The sequence below is a fragment of the Chionomys nivalis genome, chromosome 14 (assembly GCF_950005125.1).
Source record: "Chionomys nivalis chromosome 14, mChiNiv1.1, whole genome shotgun sequence".
Taxonomy (NCBI): domain Eukaryota; kingdom Metazoa; phylum Chordata; class Mammalia; order Rodentia; family Cricetidae; genus Chionomys; species Chionomys nivalis.
Window position 1 is genome coordinate 9,288,633 of NC_080099.1, and position 23,501 is coordinate 9,312,133.

Sequence of the window (23,501 nt, forward strand, 5' to 3'; positions counted from 1 at the left end):
CCCAGTTTTATCCATCAGGCCTCTCCCCTGTGTCAAACTTCATTCTGTAGGATTTTGATCTCAGTCAGCTGCTATAGTCTTAATATGTTTGCCCATAAAGATTTAATAAGTTTGGTTAGGGCAAAGAGAAGAGGTGCAGGAATGGAGATTTAACTACAGCCTAAATCTAGCCATTTTTTTTCCTTCTCTCCTCTGACTTTTGTGGCTCTTTCAAATTCTGCTTTTTAGTAGCTTAAGACCTATAAAATTCTCATTTTGTGGCTCTAAACAGGCAAATATTATCAACTTAATAAAGTTCAACCTAACAACATTGAATTGATGTGCTGTGGGGTTTAAAAATACACTCAAACATCCTGGTTCTTTCTATACAGCAACCCTGATGGGCAACCTCCTTCAGCCAATGGCCTTTGAGAGGCTGAACCAAGATGGGCGTGGCCTTGGGTACCAAAATGATGCAAGTTTATATGTCTTCTCTCCTCTCTCTCTCTCTCTCTCTCTCTCTCTCTCTCTCTCTCTCTCTCTCTCTCTCTCTCTCTCTCTCTGATGCTGGATTTGGTTCCAGTTCCTCATTCATGGAGAGGATATGATCTGTGACTCCCCCTAAATAAAGAATGCCTTATTATACTCAATTCTGAGTTAGTGTGAGATTACTTCATTCATGTTCTCCTATACAGCCCACATTAATTCAAGTTCTTGTCTCAAAGTACTTGTTTGTCAAGACAAGTTCCAAACACCAGTGTGTAGCTTGACCCCTCTGCTCTACCCCCACCACCCAGAGTGCATCGTGATTTTGAAGCTTTGGTGCTAGTAACATGGAGAAGTAATAGGCTTTTCTTTCACCCAGTTGTTCATTCAGAGGTGGGTGTTATACTAAGTGCTCTCTGTAAACCGTTTGCAAGGGAACTTTCAAGTTTAGTGGCAATGGCAAAAGGGCAAATGCAAGAGAAAATGCAAACGCACTGCAATTTGAAAGCACAAATGACTCTGGACTTAGTGGCTTAGCTGGTATATTCCTGATGCAAAGGCTGACATTCTTCTCAAACTGGACATTATTACAAACACTTAAGCTGCCCAAGTACCCAGTAGGACATTTTTAATGATCCCAGCAGGGGAACTGTTATACTGGATACAGGATGTCCCCTCTCCAGAAAATTTTCAAGTCTAGAAAAAGAGAGGGATCCCCTGGTGCAAAACCAACTCTGATGCAAGACTCCCCAGTCTTTTTGATCTTCCCTGCACCAGGTCTCCCAAAAAAGTATTTCAAGCAAGGATTGCATTTCTAAGTCCACCATTCTTCATTTCTTCAGCCCAAGGACTCTAAAAGTAACCCAAATGGGAAATTAGGAAAGTTGGAATCTTTTCACTCCATCCTGGCCTCACCTCATCATGTCACTCCCTGCCAGCTCACATAGGACACCAATCAGCTCTCTGACCCTGAGGGCTGCTAGCCTATCCCAAGAAATTCCAGCAAATCTTGGAACAAAGATGGGCAGAAAACGAAATTCCCTGTCTGGACTGAAAATCATAGAGATTAGCCAGGGAAGGTTGCAAAATTCCTTTTGAAATGCTACAAATTTTTTCTCTCCTGATCCTCACCTCCGTGACATTCCTCTTCCAGCCACCACCACCAAAGCGCTTCACGCAGCATCTTTACAAACTGAAGTGTGACCTTTAGATCGAGACGTTCTCTGTTGCAATGTGTTGGAATATGTTTCAGCATGGGAACTTGAGATCTATTTACTAAACTGTTTGGCACACTCAGCATGTCCTGGGGGAATTCTTGGCAGAACCTGCTGTGTGTTTTTTGCCCCTCCCTGGTGCATTACCAGACGTAAGGTCATCTCAGTCTAGCAGAGATGGGTGCTGCACGGGCCTCATTACCTCACAGCAAGCCAGCCAGATGAGGCCGTGGGATGTTTCCTCTTCATCATTCAAGCTTGAAAGGAAATTGTCAGCCTCCACTTGCTCTTGAAACAATGAAAATTTAGGTGACAGCGCTCTCATTAGCTCAGTGGAAATGAAGTATTCTAGGTAAAGATATTCCTCCCCCGCTCCCCATGATTCTTTGAGGCGTGCTAACAAGTCTGCCCCATGTCAAGCTAGTAGCCAAGGCATTGCATGGATCTTAGCTGTTGAGGGAGGGGGTTACCAATGGCACATACTTCTTTGGGAAGAGATTTTTGTGATGTAAAGATTCTGAGCTAGGAAAAGGGGTTCATCTAAGATGTACCCTGGCTCCTCTCTAGTGGGTACATGGATATTGCTCATTTATGACTTAAAAGCATTCATATTATCAGCAAGCAAGGGTTTCATTAGACTAGTATATACTCACCCCAGGAGAAACGCAAGCAAAAGCATCAAGCGTACACCCTGTGCCATACACTTGTATTGCATTTTCTAATCTAGAAAAACTTAGTGAATATTTAATGAACCAAATTGATAACACACGGTGTTAAAGGAGACCAGATAATTGCTTGCATTTGTATAACAATCTATTCTATGATGTGCCCATTCGTTATTTTCTCATTTGATCCTGAAACAGTCATGTTTAATTGTCCGGGCCAGTCTTTAGTCTCTGGGGGTTTGGTTCTTGTTGTTGTTTGTTTTACTTTACCTTCTTTTTCAAGGCAGTCAATATCAAATAATACCTAGGGATTTATTAAATAATCGTGTATAAATACCATGACTTTTATTGACAAGACATCCTTGCCTATTAAAATTTCAGAAAAGAGATTCAAATGAGTGTTTTAGTCTCTGCTTTTTGTCAGAACTTTAAAACAGCAGAGCTGAAAGTCACCTGAGCAGAGGCTACACAGAGATTTGCATGACCTTATGAAGGAAACTAGTTTTGAAACCGAGAAGCCCAGCCACCATCCAATTTCTTACTACACTTTCAACCTCATTACATATATATAAGACTTGACTAACTAATGCTTCAAGCATGGCTCAAATAGATTTTCAGAAAATGCTAAAGGTGAATATATATATATATATATATATATATATATATATATATATATATATATATATATCTGCACTGTTCTAGGTTGAATCTGCTATTTAAACCTGGTGGGGTTGATCAGAGCCGCGTGCAATGGCTGGGCTAGCCAGATCCCAAACCTCCTGATATGAAGGGGTCTTCTTATATACTTACCTGGCATTTTTTTTCTGAACAGAAGAAGGAGCTGTCAAAACTGGGCTATTGATTTTAATTCCTGTCTTAGTTCCTTTTAGCCAGAAGGAAAGATGGTGATGAGAAGTGCTGTGTCCAAAACATGCCCAATGGGAGAAAAGTCTCCCGACGTCAGTCATCTGCTCTGGGCATTTCCGCTCACGTAGAGGCTTCTCCCAGTCTCGAGATTCGGTTCCGATGCTCATCAACAGTGACCCCTCCCCCCCATGTTTATTGTAGATACTTCCTTTTTATTGTTTGTATGGGGAGCTATGACTGAAACGATGGCCTTGCACATATGCCGTTTAGTGGGGGTTCTCTAGAGGAACAGAACTGATTATGTGTGTATGTGTGTGTGTGTATACACACATATGTATGTATACACGTGTATGTGTATATATACATATATATATATATATATATATATATATATATATTCTTACATTGAAATAGTAACAACAGCTGTCTGTCTCAGAGAGACTGAGAACCCAGGCGTAGCTCAGTCCATGAGGCTGGGTGCCAGTCTGCATTAAAACCCTGCAGGTTTCTGGGGAAAAAGAAAAAGAACCCCGAGCCACACATGAGTTCTAGTGGAGAAAAAAGAAAACATATGACTTCCATCTTCTGCAGCTTTAAGAACCAAACTCTTTCCAATAATTCCTCTGATCCTGCCACATTCTCAGAAAGGGTCATCCAGTTATTCAGAGCCAATGTCCTTTGTGGAGTCCCATTGCATCAGTGATAAGAGTCACTCATGAAAGAGTAGACGTCTTGTTAATGGGAGTCAGGGTCCTAGGTACCTGGAACTCAAACTCCATTAAGAAACCAAAGCAGAGTCTTGTCCAGGGAACATCTACTCTGAGTGTGTATTAGATGAGCAGACACATGACAGGTTCCAGAACTTCCTACTAGCAGTTCCTGGTCATGGTGCGGAAGCCTCATGAAGATCTCATGTCTGAACAAACTTGCCAGTCTGAATTTCAGTAGAAGGTCTTGCATGGGAATGAGGCTAGAACCAGGAATATGGAGCACTGGCTTTCCTTCCAGTAGCCAGGAAGTGCTTGGAACTGCAGAACTTAGTTTCTCCTTTCCTCGACATCTCTTTTGATCCAGTCCTGCTTGCATTTAATGGACATGGTGGATGTCTGGTCTCTAGGAGAGAGGGGTGGGGTTGCGCATTTCTCTTCCTAATAGAACAGATTCTATCTAACATATCCTTGATTGGACTGTGGCTCTAACACCACGGCTTTCTGTTATGAGCTCTTGGACTTACTTAGTGGCAGCCATAATGTGATTAGTGCATTTCTCTACTTCCAAATGCTCATTTGGCTTTACTTTTCTATTTAATTAAATCTGAAAACCAGCCCATATTTTTTTTATTGTGGTAAAACATACATAACAGAATTTACCCCTTTAACCATTTTAAAGCAATAAATGCATTGATGATATTGTACAGCCAGCACCAATACCTGCCTTCCATTTTTTTTTTAATCAAGTATAAATTCTAGGTCAGTGAATAACTCCCATCCCCTCTCTGCTGCCCCCTGGCAAACTCTATTATACTTTCTGCTTCTATGAATTTGACTGTTTTGTATGTATAAAATAAGTACAATCATACAACATTTGTTCTTTTGTATCTGGCATGAAGCTCATTGGCGTTTGTTTACCTCATGGCCAAGGCACTCTGTCATGCCACTGTTTGGATGTGACACTGTGATACAGAATGAGGGAAGGAAATACGGGGATGAATGAGTTTACAGAGAAACCTCTGAATAAAGCTTCAGGAACTACGGGAATGGTAGAGGGCCTGTAGTTTTTCAGAAATAAAACCAGGACACAACTGAACAGATGCCATGTTTCCACAGGCATAGCTGAATATAATGTTGAAGCTGGACAGCTGTGGTCACTGAAACTGTCTTGGCAATAACAAAAAAGGTGGGAGAAGTGGGTAGCTCCATCAGATTCCCCTTTTTCTGATACAAAGATCATCCTACCCTCATGCTTTCTCCTTCCCAGGCATGACTGGCTGGTTCCTAACTCCTGACTCCTCTTTGGAAGCATCTGTCTTTGCTTTCACATGGTGTTCCTGTCTGCATAGCAGGCGGGGAGTGTGGCCACAGAGCCCCCAGGAAGAGCAGCCTAGGGGAGCAGCGTGAGATCTGTGTGAGATGTCTATGCTATCGCCCAACCTGTGCAAGCCCTCCATCCTGCAAGCCCTCCATCCTGCTATTGCTAAACACCAAACAGGGCCAGAGGCGGGAACGATGGAGGAAGCCGTGAAAGGCAGCAGGGATGAAAGCAACAAGCGCAGCTTGAGCTGCCCTGAGGTTATGGCCAGCTGCAGCTGCTCTTGGGCTAAGACAAGGGAACTGGGCATTGAGATCTGTAAAGTCTCAGTACCTCCTTCAGGGACCAAGTCAAGTTTCAGAACAGGTATTTGGGCATCATGAGGTTGGAAGCATGACAAAAAACATCATATCTGTGATTGGGCAGAGATTAAATTCGCCCCTCCAAAAATCCCTAACTCATGAGTTCCGTGTTACATAAGAACCCTTAACACTACGGATGGGAGCTACTAAGAATTGGTGGAAAATTGGGGGAGGGGCCCAATGATTTTTATGAAAAGCAAAGGAATTATGAAAAGCACATGGCAAGCCTTATTATTTTTTCTAATATGTTCCAAACCCAAACAAACTCAAAAAAGTACATGTGCAAACCTTAAACCATTTTGCAAATCCCACCCCAGATTGCACATTTCTCCAGTGAGGCTTACATTCCTTTATTCGGATTCCAAAAGTAGAGATAATTTGTTCCAGATGTGTCCATAGTCGACCAGCAAAAGGGCTTAATGATTTTTCCAGAGCTGGAGAAACTGAAATCCTCTGCACTCCACTGGAGCATTCAGAGGGAAAGGAGAAGGAGGCCAGTGAGGGGAGAGGGGCTGGGCTGATGACCTGTTTGTTTACATTGTTACAGTGATGGCTGGACAAGGACTGGGAAGGCACGCAGATTGCCAGTGTCTTGTTTCCTTTGGCGAGATGGCATCTATTTTGTTATAAAGCAGATTGCGAAGAACAAAAAGTGGCCATACAATTATATGTGTTGCAAGATGGGTGAGAAAGTTTTTATTGCAAAGAGACTTAACTTGGGGTCCCTGAAAAAATGATAAGTGGGTAAGAGCATCAGCTAATACACCCAAGCCTCTGTCACATGCCCTTCCTCCATCACCAATTTTCACATAGTCGTCCATTTATGTATTACTATTCCCTCTGCTAACCAAATAGGCTGCAGCCCAGTGATGCTTCTACTAAGAATATTTGGGCTCTGGGTGCCAGGGCTGGCTACTGACAACAGGAACAGCCTCTAGGGATAGCCAAATTTCATGAAAACGACAAGAAAGTGTCTTGATTTTTTTTTTCAAATTATTGCATTTAACTTCTCCCAGATTAAGGTATGTCTACTAGTTTAATACATACATATATTATGTATTATGTATTATGTATATAATATATATGTATGTATTAAACTAGTAGACATACCTTGTATTCACCATAAGAGGCTGTGTTCCTGCAGGTATAGAGCTTTCTTCTACCTGACTCCTGCCGTACTTAGCAATAAATGTTTACTTAGGAGAAAAACGAGAATAGGACCTACAATGTTCTTTAGCTGATTAAATTTTCATGCTGCTATTATTAAAAGCAAGTTAAACTACAGAATAGTCATTTCAATCACAAGACATCATGGTTTCCGATCATAGCAGCATACAATACGTGGTAATGATATCATCATTACCACGCTCGTCATTTCTTAAAGTTATACTATGAGCTGTATATAGTGATGAGGGACTTACTTAGTTTAATAGTCAGCTTCAGCTGCCAACTTGACACAACCCTAGAGTCGGCTGGGAAGAGGAAACATCGGCTGAAAATTGAAGAGATCATTTTGGTCTGTGGCTGAGTGTGTGAGGCCTTTTCTTCATTACTAATTTTTTTAGGCGGGCCTATTCACAGTGGGCAATGCCATCCTTCGGAAGGTGAGCCTTGACTATCTATAGAAGAAAGATGGCTGAGCAACCCTGGTAGAGCAAACCAACCAGCAGAATTCCTCTGTGGGCTCTGCTTCAGTTCCTGCCTTGGCTTCTTTGGTGATGGACCATAGCCTGTGAGCCAAATCAAGCTTTTTCCTTCCCCAAGTTGCTTTTGGTCAGTGTCTTATCACAGCAACAGAGAGGCAAAGTAGAACAACCACATGGCACGCTCCTTCCTCTGGAAAACAGTGCTGGAAAGAGAAAAAATGATGATCTCATTCTACTGAGATGTTTCCCCATGCCAATGAGGAAACTGATGTTCAACAAATTGTCACTTTGGATTTCAGAAACCAGTGTGAGTCAGAGCAGTTCGGCTGATGGGTCCTTGTGTATGAACTGATGTCATGAAACACATGGGACTGGTACCAGTTTATTCAGTGGTGCCAGGAAGGCAAGTACAAGACAGTAACTCTAAGTGTTTATGTTACTGTAAATGGAGACTAAATGTTCATTTCCCTGCTGCCCAAACCCAAATAATCACACAGAAAGTATATTAACTACTCACTGCTTGGCCAACGGTGCAGGCGTGTTCCTAGCTGGTTCATATCTTAAATTAACCCATTTCTATTGTTTTATATTTTACCATGAGGCTCGTGGTTAATTGGTAAGGTTCTAGCATCTTTCTCCTTTGGCAGCTACATGGCATCTCCCTGACTTCTTCCTCTATCTCCCTGCCTTCAGTTTAGTTTTCCCACCTACCTATATTCCGTCATAGGCCAAACCAGCTTCTTCATTAGCCAATGGTAATAAAACATATTCACAGCATACAGAATGGAATCCCACGTGGTGTTACATCAAGATAGAGTTCATTTTTTACTCTAACCATAATACTAAGCCTTATCCCTGGACTTGGAATTATGCAAGTAGTCACAGGCAAAAGAATACATGTAGTCTGAATAATATAACATTAGACTTGATGCCTAAAACGTGATCTTCTGACTAGAGGGTGAGGAAACACATCTGTGTGTGTATAAGGGATACACACACATGTTTTCCAGGCTCTATGTAAGGACTGCTATAAAAATTTGGCCATGGTCCCAGTCATTGTATAGTATGGGATTGGCTACTAGAAACATGGTAGGAGGCTCATTCCCCTAAGCAGGATATAGAAGCACAACATAGCCTTCATGAGTGAGCACATCTGTACCCTTTTCAAACTCTTCACCCAGATGCTCAAGTCTTTACTGTCCCAGCAACAGCCCCAGTTATTACTCAGCTTCCCACTCTGCAGGTCTTCCTTGCCAACTTCTTGTGTTGAAGAAATAGAGTTGACTTTGAAATAAGATCCTGGGTCAAGTCTATCATTGCCCCTTGCATGATAGAAACGCTTTTCCCGAGTCACTGTTTCTGAAGATAAACATTGAGGTTCATCTCTGCCGGGCTGAACTTCTGCCACTGTCATGAGGACACAATTACACACACCACAAATCCACAAACATGTGCTCCATGCACTGCAAGAAGTATATGGTCTAAAGGAATTATGACATATCATAAATCTCAGGGAACATGAGGAAATGCATAATATGCTGGCTAGTTTTATGTCAACTTGACACAGGCTAGAGATATTTGAGAAGAGAAAAACCTCAGTTGAGAAAATTTCCCTTCCAGATTGGACTGTGGGCAAACCCGTGGTGTGTTTTCTTGATTGATAGTTGATGACGGAGGGCCACCACAGTGATGTGGGTGGTGCTATCCCAGGGCTGGTGGTCCAGGATGGGATAGGAAAGTAGACTGAGCATTGAGTAAGCCGGTCAATGACACTCCTCCATGGCCTTGTCATCAGTCCCTTTCATGCTTGAGTTCTTGCTTTGACATCCCTTGACAATGGACTGCAAGCCATAAGGTGAAATAAACTCTGTCCTCCACAGGTTGCTTTTGCTCATGGTGTTTTGTCACAGCAGAAGGAAGTAGCTCAAACGGATAAGTAAAATTACTTGCAAATATTTCTGTATCCCAAATCCCATTAAACCTGTAGGATACAGCTTTGTCACTTGGAAAGGTAGATACATTTTTAAGTAAAACTAACAAGCATGGCTCTTTAATTGAGGAGCCAGACCAAACAGGATAAAAGAAGGAGCCGAATTAATTGTTGGAGCCGAATTGTTTTCTCATCACTGGCCTTTTCCATCTTTACTGATAACTCAGCATTTATAGTTTTTCAAGCTACATTTGTATTTTCTTGAAGAAACTATTTTTTAAGTATCCATACAGGTGCGTACTGTGTGTTAAGTATATTGGCCCTCCATCGCCCGTGCTCGCCCCTGCCTGTGCTCTTTCTTGTCTCCCCCTTCTCCCTTTCTGTTTCTCCCCTTTGTTCCCCTGGACAATTTCATTTGCACTTTCCCACTAAAAATGGACACATGACTTTATGCAGCTCTGTAAAATCTGGGAGCAGAGAGAGGCAGAAAGCACAGCATCCCTGTCTCTGAGATTCGCTTAACCGACTTCCGAGGATTATCGCCAGCAGCATCCTTTTCATGCGAGCTACTTGGTTTCTCCTTCATGGCTGAAACCAATCCGTTGTGCATGTACATTGTATTTTACACCCATTCCTCTGCTGCGAGACACTTATGCTGGTTTAATACTTCAGCTATTGTGAAGGAAGAGTCCTGCAATAAACAGCCATGTACAAGTATCTCTGTAGTATGTTGACTTGGAGTTCACTGAATAAATTCCCAGAAGTGCTATAGCTAGATCATATGTGAGATTTATTTATTGATTACTGTCTGAGAAACCTCCATACTGACTTCCATAGTGACAGGACTGGTTACATTCTCACCGTCAGTGTACAAGTTTCTCTTCTATCCACATTGATGATACAAGTTGGGAGCTCTCTCTCTCTCTCTCTCTCTCTCTGTCTTTTTGAATAATTTCTCATATGTATACCTTGCAGACTGGCTGCTCTCACCTTATACCTCCCTACCAGCCCTGTACACCCTCCCACCTCTCCACAAATTCTTCTTTCACATTTTTATCTATTCTTTTTATTTGGGGAATCCACACAGATAAATCAGGGCCATCTGTATGAGTGTAGGTTTGGGGCTTATCATTGGAGCATGGTAGACTCAGCAGAGAGATACCACTAAAGACAGGGATCCCCCTTTCTCAGACTCTGCTAATAGCCAGTGACAAAAATTGGAACCCATGAGCCCATCCTCCCTTCTCAACCAATGTTGATAGGACAGCTCTTGTTCTGCCTGCAGGAAAAAATATGTTTATTGGTCATTTGCACTTCATATTTTGAGACTATCTTTTCAACTCATTAGCCCATTTATTGATTGAGTCTATTCATTATTGTTTAGTTTTTGTGAGTTCTTTGTGTATTCTAATATCAATCCTCTGTCAGATAAATAGCAAGCCAAGATTCTATCCCATTTTGTAGGTTCTCTTCACTCAGTTGACTGTTTCCTCATCTGGGCAGAAGCTTTTCAATTTCATGAAGTCTCAGTTGTGGTTATTGGCTTCTTGGCCTTTTCCTGGGAGCCTAGAGACCTCTTCAGAAAGTCCTCACCCAAACTTAGGGCTTGGAAAGGTTTTTGTTTGTTTATCTCTTATTTCCCTTTTTATTCTAACAGTTTCAGAGTTTTGTGTCTCCCATTTAAGGACTTTGATTCACTCTTACTTTATTTTGTGTGCCAGGTAGAGATAAGGACCTAATGTCATTCTCCTACGTTAGATATCCAGTTCTCCCATCACTGTCAGTTAAAGTGGATGCTTTTTTTGTCAATGTGTGGTATTGACATCATTGTCAAATATCAGGCCATATGGCTACTTAAATTTATGTATTGGTCCTCTATTCCACTCCATTGGTCTAAACTCCATTTTGTGCCATCATGCTGTTTCTGTTACCACAACTCTCTGATATAACTTGGAATAAGGCATAGTGACACTTCCAGCATTTCTCTCCCTCTTGATAAGGATCATCTTAGCTTTTCAGAGCTCACTAATGACCAAGGACATGGAGGAGTGGGTAGAAACTTCTTTCGGGAGACTTCCAAGATGATAGAAAGAAGAAAATTAGACAAATGCTCCTAGAACTCAAGCTCAATGAAACTAACAACTCTGAAAGCACAAAGTCCTGCAAGGTTGATTCAAAACCTTCTCTTGAAATTGCAATTGCCCTCCTTGGCAGCAGAGAAATTTCTCGAATCATGACTCTTCAATTAAATGCATAACTTAAGTTGGAACACAAGTATTGGCAGTGTTTTTGGATGATTCCATTTTGCATTAGGATCAGCAGACCATCATGAAAGCCCCGGGCCTAGGGACCTGCACACAGCGAAGTTCCCAGCTGTGATGCTGAAGACTCAGGCCACCTTTGGGAGCAAACACAGACAGTCAAACCATGAGTCAGAGCCCTTTGGTTTCAAAGTTCTTTCCTCAAGTATTTATAAAAATGCAGCTGGGGTGAATGGGCTGTAACCTCCTGAGCCTCGAAGGGTCTGGCAATTCATCATTCACCAAGGCTTCCCTCCAACTCAATTCATCTGTTTTCTCTTTGCTCATAATAGAGTGTTTAGGGCAGCTTGTGGTTTCAGGTTATCTCCTTCCTCTGCTAAATTCTGCTCCCAAATGCATCAGTATCTTCCACGGAAGCATAACCATTGACAGAGAAAATGATTTGCCTTCTTGAAGGATCATACAGAGAGGCCTGAGATGGAGAGATATTTTATTAGACATAGAGGCAAAAATATTATAGTTGGTGGCTTCCTAATGTAGCAGAGTCTGTGGATGTCTCTAAGACTTTGTCTGTTTGTCCCAGTACAGCAGGAAGGAGGCAGTACAGTAACAGGGCACACTGCGAGAAGGGACTAAAAGGCATTTTTATAAGCACCTCCTTGAAATCCAAAGATTACGGTAGTGCCATTTATTTAATAATAACAGTGTAACTTACATCATGTAGCACATCTAGGAAATAACAAAAATAACATGATCTAGAACTTGTCTTGATAAAAAAAATATGGAGTCAGTGAATTGCATTCGCTTCATCTATGTGTCTTCATTGAGGTTTAGGGGATGTGATTCTGCACTAGACATAGTGAGATGTTTGAAGGGCACAAGTTCTTACCAGCATGTCAAGGAGCTCATGAAGCCCATAATATTACAGCACTTAACACAGCTCATCAAAAGGGAATAGCAGAGTAACGTGATTATGCATAGTCTTGTCAGTAGGATCTTGATTCCAATCATTAATGTAGTGTTTGCTGGGTACCAGGTACTGAGCTACATCTTCAAACCACCCAATACCCATAGTTATTCATGATAGTATTAGTAATAGTAGTTCCTCATAATAAACGGTCTGTGAGATTGACTGAGCCTGATCAAAACCTGTGATGTGTATAAAGTTTACTGCACTAGCGATATGCCTGTATTAGATGGCTCTTCACATTTAGAAATTTTAGTCTTGCTCTCTCTTTTATGCAGAAATGACTAAAAACAAATCCACATCAACAAATGAAAAGTGGTCAACACCTCTACATGCTGATGACAGAGCTTGCCCTCAATACCTATAACTCACGTTCTCAACCTGAGGCTCTTCCCTCCACCAGAGCTGTGACCACCATCCCACCTGCTGCCTGAAGGGTCTGTCTGAAGGAACCGAGCCCACCCCAGTCCTCTTCTCTTAACGCCAGGTGTTCACCTTCTGACTTTGGCTACAAGGACTTCCACAAAAGTCTAGGCCAATCAATACAATTTATAATGTAAATCTGTAGGCATTTAAATAGGTTTCTAGAGGTGTAATTAATATAAAATAAAGCTGGGCATGGTGCCAAAAGCCTATAATTCTAGCTATTCAGAAAACTGACACAGAAGAATTGTAAGTTCAAGACCTGCCTGGGGAACTTTGTGAGACTCTCTAAGATAGAGAAATTGCCTGACATGTGTAAGCTCAGTATGGCAAACAAAAATATATTTTTTGGAAAATAAATCATTTCTTTAAAATATGCTATGTAAGTTTTGGCGAATACATTAATCTCTCTGACCCTTACTACAATCAAACACTGAAAGAACTGACTGCTTCCGAAAGTCGCCTATGCACCAGTTCCTCACCCTTGGTACTCCCGCTCTCCCAGTTTCTCACCCTTGCTCACCTACCTGCTCTTCCAGGTAATTCTCTATGTACTTTCTGTCATGTAGATGCTTTTGAACTCTCAAGAGCAGAGTGTTCTCTCTTTCCTGTCTTTCCCCCTCCTGTTCTTTCTTCTTCTGTTTCTTCTTTATCCTAGTTTATCTTATCATAATTATTTTGAGATTTTCCTAAGTTGTGCGTATAAATAAAATGTCCTTCTGAGTGGCGCCACATTGGAGATAAAGAGTCACGACCATAGAAGAGACAGCAGACAAACTCTCCGACATTAAAAAAGAAGCATGTAAAGTATTTCACACTCTCTGGATGGAACCCTCAATTTTGCTTGCCTCCTGTTAGCCATTTAAATCAATGGAGTTGCTATCAAAAAAAAAAAAAATCCCATAATCAAGAAGAGACCAACTGGTGAAGAGTGTTCTCTACTTAAGACATCGAAGCACAGACATTTCTTCCAAGCTAAATAGAATCATTTTGAATCTGGAGCCCACAGAAGGTACCCTCAGTTACCCGGAGAACTTGGCTTGCCAGGTGATTCTTTCCCAGGAGTTCTGAGTTACCAAGGCTCCAAGGCTTTGCTGTGTTTTCTAAGTGGGATTTCCTCCAGAAGGGGAGGAGCCTTCCTGTCAGTCACTGGACAAATGGCTCTTCTTGGAGAAAGGTGCTGAGTTCTTGCTGAGCTCTGTCCTGAGCCAGAGCAGGCAGGTAGAAGAGGTTCTGTATTTTCATAGCATCTTTGCAGGCTTAATGGGGCGATAATGAGGAGAAAATGGCTTAATCTGTGCTTTGGCTTCCTTCTCGCCAAGCTGGTTGGAATGAGGGAGGCTGTAACTTTTTGGAAAACCTAGACATAAAATAGGTTTTTAACATGGCTGTTTTTTGGCAGAGGTAAAGAGACCCTAAAGGAGCAAGTGTCTGCCAGGATTCACTTTGAAAATGCACCAATTAATTCAAAAAATGGGGACAGCAAAGGAGATAAACATACAGCGCCCGGCCAGAACAGTTTTGTGTTACCTTCTGCGTAAAGAAAACAGATTTCAAATAAGTGAATCCAAAGGAAACAAAAAAGATATTTGAACTGGGAAAATATCCTCTGGGCAGTAGCCTATCAGAATATAAAAGGTGAGGGAGCTCGCTGGGAGAAAGGAGTTTGCCAGAGCACGCAGCAGGAACCCTTATTAACATCAGCCTGTCATGGTTAATAAGCCTGTGCTGGGCAGGAGGCTGGGCCAGAGAATCTCCAAGGGCCCATTCTCACTCAGAGACTCCAAGATGCTGATATTTATAGCTCAATATTCAGAACCTATAAATTGACTAGTCTCCAAAGGTGAGCCTTATAATGTCTCTTTTATTTCACCCGTTTTCCCTCCGGAGCTTGCCTCCTTCCCTCTGTTACCTCCTGGCCAACGGAGCGGGAAGAGTACATTCATACACTGTGGAGTAACATCTGGAGGATATGTACTGGCCTCCAGCCCTAGACAGATGTTCTGGGACTGTTCCTTTGGCCCCATATTTCACACGGAAATGTAACAATAAGTGTCTATGATGGCTCCCAGTATCCTCACCAACACATCTAAATCCACTGCCTGGAATTTAGCGTCCTTCATCAGCTGGCCTCTGCTTACTACATATCCACTCCAAATGTATGAAGGCTCAGGTTAGTGAATCTGCTGCCAAGCATTAACTGAGCCAGGTATAAAGGGTCTCCAAGGAAAGTAGACCACATCTCTACATCAAGAAATGCATAGCCTAGGTTTTTCTTTTAAATTTACATTAGGAAAGTATACATTTAAAGGAGTAAAACAGAAAACCAGCCTTTGACTGTGGAACTGTACACTAGGTTGTAGGCGTTCAGCTCTAAGTAATGTAGGGGTCAGAACAGAAACCCTGAAGAGCCAGAGGGATACAATGGTGATGAATCGAGAGGAGCAAATTCAAGAAACACTATGGAAAATGACAACTGACAAGAAGAGATGGAATTATTTGCAAACTGACCCTGACAATTATTTGGTTATTTTGGGTGGGGTCCAAAGTCAGAGGAAGAGAAGTTGACAGATAGGATTTCCAAATTATTACTTGTCAGGTGCCAGGGTTCTGTCCCTTGTTGCGCACACAAGTTTGTTATCAGGCGGGTATGAGGGAAACCATACAAAACATTAGAAGCAACAAGAGCCCTGCCCATATTCTTGCAGGAAAGTATGCGCTGAAGCAAATGTAATAGTGGTCTTGTGGTAAAATTTGAGAAGTCTGTTATAGAATGAGATGCTGGACCCACTTAGGCTAACCCTACTACATCGTTCCAAGGTAAGGAGTAAACTTATCTCACTGAACTCTTAGACCAGATTTCACTCTCTGTACTGTACTGCAAGCCAGGCCATATATGGTGCTAGAAATGCTACAATGCTTGTCCTCATCACTTCCCTCGGCAGCTATTTCAGAATTTCCTCCCAAACATAGGCCCCAAGGGTGGGTACAAAAGGGGCAAGTTTTGCATCCCTTAAGTTTCATAGACAAGTGACTGCCATTGTTGTTTGTATTTCAATGTAATACTTCAGGCATTTCTCAGATTTATTAATTCACTGAATATATATGAGTTAAGTTTCTACAACTTTCCAATGACGGGTAGGTGCTGGGGTTCAGCTGTAACAAAAAAAAAGTGGAAGATAAAAGATACAGTTAATGATATCTTCATTTGTCAATTCAATGTTTGTGAGTTTTTTTTCTACTCAGTAAAATGTACTTGCAACCCATTTGCCGTGTGAGAAATTTGAGTTCCATATGTTCGGATTTCTAGGTATGGCCTAACAAGCAAGCACCGCCTATTGTTGCCCATTGGAAACAATTGCTTTCTTCATGTTCTGCTTGGAGACACATTCTTCTTTGTGTGCACATTTTGTTGATAAATTCATTCTGTAAAATGGCCCTATGTAGAAGTCAAAGTGCTATCTAATACTTTTAAGGCATAAAGGCCATTTTTGTCTTCCAAAGAAAATAGCTATTGTTTTGTCTTCATTCAGGCTGGAAATATACTGTTTTTGCTGTGAGTTCAGGGTTAATGAATTAACGATGTATGTTCAATAATGTGTCTTTAAACGGAAACGTACATAAAGCAATGTTCTTTATTGATTAGTTAATGACAATATGACCAGAGGCTTGCAGGAAACTAACCATATATTTCTATTGCAAGCAATGGCCCCTTGTTCACTAATTTAGATTCCATCGCAATGTTATAGAACAAGGCTGCCATGAGCAAGGAGACTCAACTATGCTAACTGCAGTATCTGTAAGAGCGGATACAGCTGTGAAGACTAAGTGGTTCTATGAGGTTAGGGCGATGGCCTGGCTTTTGTTGGACAGAGGAGGATCTGGAAATACTGTGGGAATAGAAGAGGACTTCTGGGAAGCAGAAATAGCAGGAGGAGTTCCCTGAAAGGAGAGACAATTGTGTGCAGCTGGAGGGAAAGTGAAGAGGGTTATAGTTTAATATTAAGGTCAGAGATATGAGCAGGGACCAGTGTACACCAAGCCCTGGAGAATTTTAACTGAGATAAGATGGACGAGTTAGAACTACATTACGTGGAGCTAATTGGGCTGAAGTGTGAAGAGCCTATTTGAGAGGAGGGAAGTGGGTGCCGGGAGCCCTAGAAAAGAGGAGTGCTAGAGTGTTCTACAGAATGACTGTGCTTTTGACACCGTCTGGGTAGGATGGAGCGACACAGCAATGAAAGAGATACAAAGAAGGCAAACTGGCTCAGGATGGGCTGGACTGAAAGTAGCAATCGGGCAGTGGGTCTCATCCCAGTCACGCAGGACCCTCTGAAACCCAAACTCTGCTTATGGGAAAATAGCTAAGACTTCTAAACCATCTTCTAGATGAGAAATAATTCTGGAGCAAGAAACTTCGGGCCTTCTAGCCTACACAATCTTTAAACCAGGCCTTGCATCAATCTTTCTCTGTCGCCTCGATTACGAGCCTGGGATCATTATTCCTGTCCTATAAAACTTGACGAACTGCAGAATCAGGAAGAAGTGTTGGGGCAGGGAAGGGGTGCACATGAAAACTGAGCACCAGTTCCAAACCTGAGCTCAGTTGGAAGGTGTCTCTACTCTTCCTACCCAGGTCAGTGCTCTTAGACAGTTCCCTTTAGTTTGACTGAAAACCTTTGACTGGCTCTGGTTTTCCTCAGAGAAGTTCTGACCCAACAGCAAGGGAAGCTTTCAGAGTTGCCTTCACACATGGACTTGTTTCATATCAGCTCCTCTCAGGCTCTGAGAAGTCATGTTAGGGATGAACCACAGAGGAGGTGAGGCTTTTGTTTGGGGTGCATTCTACTTGCCAGTGTCTTGGTTTGGGTTGTCTAGAGGTAATGGTGCCAGGGATCACCGTGCAGTTGGGAAGGAGGTGGCCACTGATTGGAAGGTTCTGGAAAAAGATCCATTCCTCCTGTGCCTTCTTACTGTACCTGTCTCCTGTGACCCCGTAGCGATGCTGTGCCACCCGGAGAACAGAGCCGGCAATATGATTTGGCGTCTCTGCCATCCAATTAAAATGTTTTACTATCTTTCCTTTTTATCTCGCCTTTGTAATTGGATTCCTACTTTCTCAATTTTCATGGGAGAGGAAAAGTAGTGGGGTGGTAGTGTGTATCTGATAAAATTTTAAATGCTATGATTTAATTTCTGCTGAAGGAATTCTCTCTTGCCTTTAGGAGACCTTTGAAAGGGTCCCAAGTCCACGACCCAGTCATATTGTGTCCCTGTGCTTCCTTCTGAGTAATCAGAGGGTCTTAAAAACAGTAGGCTCAATAAAAGCATAAAAGCTAAACACATGATGGATCCAGAAGGGACCATTTGTCCGGTGATGACAAGACTAGATTTTGTGTGACAGCAATATCTGATTATAAGAAACCTCAGGCATCCTATAACTATGTAGCCCCTGGGGTGGGGCTACCCTTTCCTAAGTAAGCAATCTTTCATGGTGAAATTTGTGCCTGAGAAAAGCTATGATTTTGTTGGCCCAGTAGGTTTTATCAGCTGTAATAGTCTACTTTGTGTTTCTAAATGAAAGGGATCAAAATATGTGAAAATCCTTTCAGAAATTCTCTAGCCAAAATGTGTCACAAGCATTGACATTACTATATTACCTTACTATGCTCCACAGTCCCTTACATTTAATAGAGCATGTATCAAATGAATATATCCACACAGATCAATTCATTGGGCAATTATTCCTATGAATTCCAACATCAATTCTCTAGGGACTGGCTATTTTGCTTTTCTTACCGTCAGGATGAACCTCTATTTCTGTCTCTGGTTTTTTATTAATTGTGCTAATTGAGTGTTCAATTAAAATCAGTTTTGGCTGTGACTACACAGAGTCATAAAAAAAAAAGACAGAAGCTAAGGGCTCATTCCCACAAGACTACCTCAATTCATATGGCACCCTTGAGTCCTACCTACTTCTAGATAGCTGGCTATTAATTCAGAACTCTATACAGCATCCCAAAATGAAAGACTTTGCTAAAGCAGTGAACGTAACTTTAGGAAAGAGCTTTTCAGATACTAGTTTGTTGTGAGAGAAGCTAAGTGCATGCGTGGCAGGAGGCCTGAAGCCATCCAGGCAGTAGATGTACACACGGAGGGAAAGAGACAGTTCCCCAATGTGTGGTCAAAAGATAAGAGCCAGCAAGTAACTTTGCTGTGTGACTAGCCAAAACTGAGAAGTGGGAAAATCCTAGGGATGAAGAAGCAAGCAAATGCAATGAAAACAGCTCTAAAGAACAGCTGAGCCACGGAGCGCAGCTTTGGGTCTTGTCGCTGCTTGTTCGTTTTAAAATACGCTGCTGAAAATGTGTGCCGGGACCCCAACAGGTGTCGGGCAAACAGCAATTTTAGATAAGGTTAGATCCTTCGGAGAAGACACTAGGGAGTCCAGTAACCGTGTATTCAGGAGGCATACCTGCTCAGACGGTGTTCTCGGGGCCCTACTAAAGCTACCCCAGAACCTCAGCCTTACCTCTTTGCGTATTACACTGCTGCTTCCAGTTCTCAGGCAAACGCTTCTCAACAGTTGTTTCTTCTGGATGTGATTTATTGACTCGTTCCATATGTATCATCTGGTTCATTTACACAGCTCTGTAACTCTATTGTAGTTTCCCCAACCTCCTTTAATAGATCTGTGATTGATTTCCTGTTTAATATTCTGCTCTGATTCATATGCATGTCCTTTTGACCTTCCTGAGTGTTAATATGGGGGAAATATTTATTTGGAGAATTGCGGAACAGGGACTGTGCATCTTCAACTTTCCTAGAAGGTGCCAAGTTTCTCCTCAAAGTTAGAGGAGGACCAGTTTCTATTCCCAGCAACAGTAAACAAGACCCGTGATCACTCTGCATTTTTGCTAATACTTGGAATTTCTAAAGTTGGGTGGAAAAACCCTCTCTTGCCATGGCTTAACTTGTATTGTCCTGTTACACACGGCTGGACTTCTCACACCATCGCTTCTTCTTCTCTGAAATCTCTGTTCATGTGTTTATCTTTATTGAAAACTCTCTACCTTAATTCATAGTGCCATTTTATTTGAAAAAAATTGGTTTGCTTTCCATGCTAGGGTCTTTAATATATATGACATTAATTCATGTCAATGGTATGAAGTAGAGATTCAGTATCTGATGTTTTCTTGTTGATGCCATGGAGAAGCAGAATTCACAGGCCAGTGGAAGCTCCTCCTTGTCTCTCCTTCTCTACACCCCCATAGTGATCCAGGCCATTGCCCATGCCCATGCTTCCCACATGTTCATCCCCCAGATCAGATGGCTTCTTGTGTAGATGTTTGCTCTCTGGAGCAGGTGTACATGCATACAGACGCCAATGAGGCTCAGCGGGGATATTCCTACATTGCTCTCCAACTTTTATATTGAGACAAGGTCTTTCATATTAACCCAGAGCTCACAAATACCACTCATCTGATTGCCAGCCTGCTAGATGAATTCATTATCTCTGGTTTCTCAGAACTGGAATTAAAGGCAAGCCACAACACTTAACCATTATATACATGGATGCTCCTTAGAGAACCAAACACTAAACATCATATACAGCAAGTACCTTAACTGTTAAGTCATGTCCTAGCCCAGATTCTGTTGTCAAAGAAGTATACTAATAATACTAATAATTGTCTTTTTTTAGTTCCATGTTTTGACTGGCTGGCCAAATTCCAAACTCCTCCTAAGCAGCAGACCAGGCTGAGAAAATGTTAGGGATTTGGGAAAGCGAGTTTTCTCTAAAACCTAAGGTGACCAAAGAGACGGTGAAATTTTTGAGACATGGCTTTAGAATATTTTCACTGTGTGAATGAATGTCACTTTAAACCAACCTGGATGAAGCCCCAGAGATTACAGCGTCTCTCTGAGTATGCAAAGTCATTGCTATTTCTGGTTTCTCTGAGTCCCAAGCAGACAAATCATGTGGCTTACGTAGGCATGATTATCAAACAATCACACATTCAGTTCAAGGTCACGGGACACGTGTTCATCCAGTGAAAGGAATTCCTGGGAAAGAGGTCCATTCTGTCTGCCAATAGCAGCAGTACCACAGCCCACATGCTTGGGGGTTAGGAGGCTCCGTTCAGCACCCAGCATCTGTACAGCAATCAATAGTGTAAGCATGAGAGCGCGTGGCTGCACTGGCTTGGGTGATGGATCACACATTAGGTCCCTAATTGATGTGGCTTCTCAGGATGTGGTCATGTGGTTGACGCACACTTCTTTCTTATTACTGGACTTAATGGTTCATCTTTAGATTTCTGCCTCATTCCCAGAGCACTGATATTTAAATAAGGCCCTATTAGGAGATTTATTTATTACAAGACAAAGATTTATCCAGGAAAAAACACAACCACCGAAAAGCAGCGGCTCGCATTTCAGAGGCACCATAATAAAGGAGACAATAGCAATATTTTTACTGTTCCAATCAATACAATTATAGGATAGGAGAAAGCAAAAAGCAAAATATAAATTTCACACTCAGTGGCCTAGTAATTTGTCAGTCATTTTCTGTATTAAACCTAATGTTTCCTCTGGGATGAGGGCAGAGGATACCAGAAAAATCTCAAGACTCCTGGTCTGGTCATGTTCCTGGTTCCACTCCATATTCCCCTGTCTCCTCTCTCCCTTTTGATTTCTCTGCTGTGTTTAATTGTCTGTGCTCCTGTGCTATTCTGATGATAAAATTCTTTGGCCATTTATTCTGATACCAATTGTTCAAGCATAATCACTTTCCTCCCAACTAAATGTGCATTATCTGGAAGAACAGGGCGACTATGGGATGTTGAAAGCCTTGATGCTGATCAGTTGAATTTTAACACCATTTGAGAGGGGAAAAAAAAGAGTAAATTCCACCCTTCTTGTAGCTCAAAAAGTTTCCCTTTAATCCATGCTAGCCCTTTTATACTACGCTTATTCACCTGAAACTCTGCAAATGCCTGCCATGTTTCTAGACAAGCACTGAGTTTTTAAAGTATATGAAAGAGGAGAAGGAAATCGGTTCCATCCAGGAGTGCAGAATCTATAGGAGGAAATGATATAGACATGAAACAAGAGTAGGGAGGACACTATGGGGTTAGAAAGGTTACAGGTGAGACAGGGAGTCAGTCACTCAGCAGAGTGAGGGGACATACTGGGAGCCTTTGGGGAACCTACTGGGAGCAAGCCTGGGATCACAAGGGACAAAAGTCTACTGAACAGAGTCACCTGACAGGCAGGTGTCATCTTCAAGGAACTCATGGTCACAACTGTGTAGGGGAATTGCTTCATTAATAGGAACTGAGATTGGTCCATTCAAACCCTATGTTCTCTAATGTGACACATACGGACTTTAGGACTCTGCAAAAGATGCACATTCGTGCAGAGCAAAACTGGGGCAAGCCCTGAACCTGGCAGCAAAGGCCTGTGGGAAGATTGTAAATTTCAGGTTATCTGAGATACGTACCATGTCCAAGGCCAGCGCAGACCTTAGTGAGACCCTATCTCAAAATAATAAAAAAATTAAGTTTAAATTTTGCCTATTGTGCATAAATCACTGAGTTCAATCTCCAGCAATACAAGAGTGAGAGTGAGAGTGAGAGCAAGGGGGAGGGAGAGAGAGAGAGAGAGAGAGAGAGAGAGAGAGAGAGAGAGAGAGAGAACCAGAACTAAATTTGCATAGAAGACACAGGGAAGGATATTGAGAAAGACCACACACAGGCAATGCTGCATATACACTGTCCTTTTCTTTTCTTGGTAGATAGAAAATAGCTCATGGCTTGTACACACACACACACACACACACACCAAAGAGAAAGGAGAGTGACAAAGTTGACCACACTTCAGCAACCATGCCTTATTTTCCCTTTTCCTTTCATTCTTTCCTTCTGGCTTTCATCATGATTTATCGGGAACATGGTCCTGAGGGACATGAAACAAAGGTGTACAGACATGTGTGGTCTCTCTCTTACAAGACTGAGTCTCCATTAGAGATGACAAGCAATGGCCAACCAATGTTCCAAATACATATTTCTGAATGACAGCAAAGTGAAATAAATATAGCCAAAGAAACTGGTCAGAACAGCATTCAGAAGATAGTGAGTTTGTAGCCAGCATGGGCTATATAGACTGAGACCTTGACTCAAAACATCCAAAAGAATAGTTCCAGATCCAAGCTGGTGGAGAAGAGCAAGCTATCACCGGAAGTTGGTCTGAGATCTAAGGTCGGTGGTGAGATAAACAGTGACAATTCAGAGTCAATAGAGAAGAGGGGAAAACACCAAATAATATTTGAGGAAAAAGAAACATCAGGTCCGTAAGTAAGAGGAATGCCTACATAGTCAAGGAACTGAAGGGAAGTTCTAGGACACACAGTGATGGGGGAACCAGCTGAGCCAAACACATGACAATGATCAGGGCTGCAGGAAAGAAACGGGATAAATGGATAAATTTGGAAGTCTGGGAGCTTGTAAATATCACCATCCTAATTCTGTGCATTTCTTTGGAAAGATGGAAAGATTGATATGTGTCTTGTATGTCTATTATGTCACAGAAAATATTTATGACTTTTTATGACATGTCCATGTGAACTAGTATAGCACACATCTCTTGCAAGTCCAGGAAGAATGTCTACATTA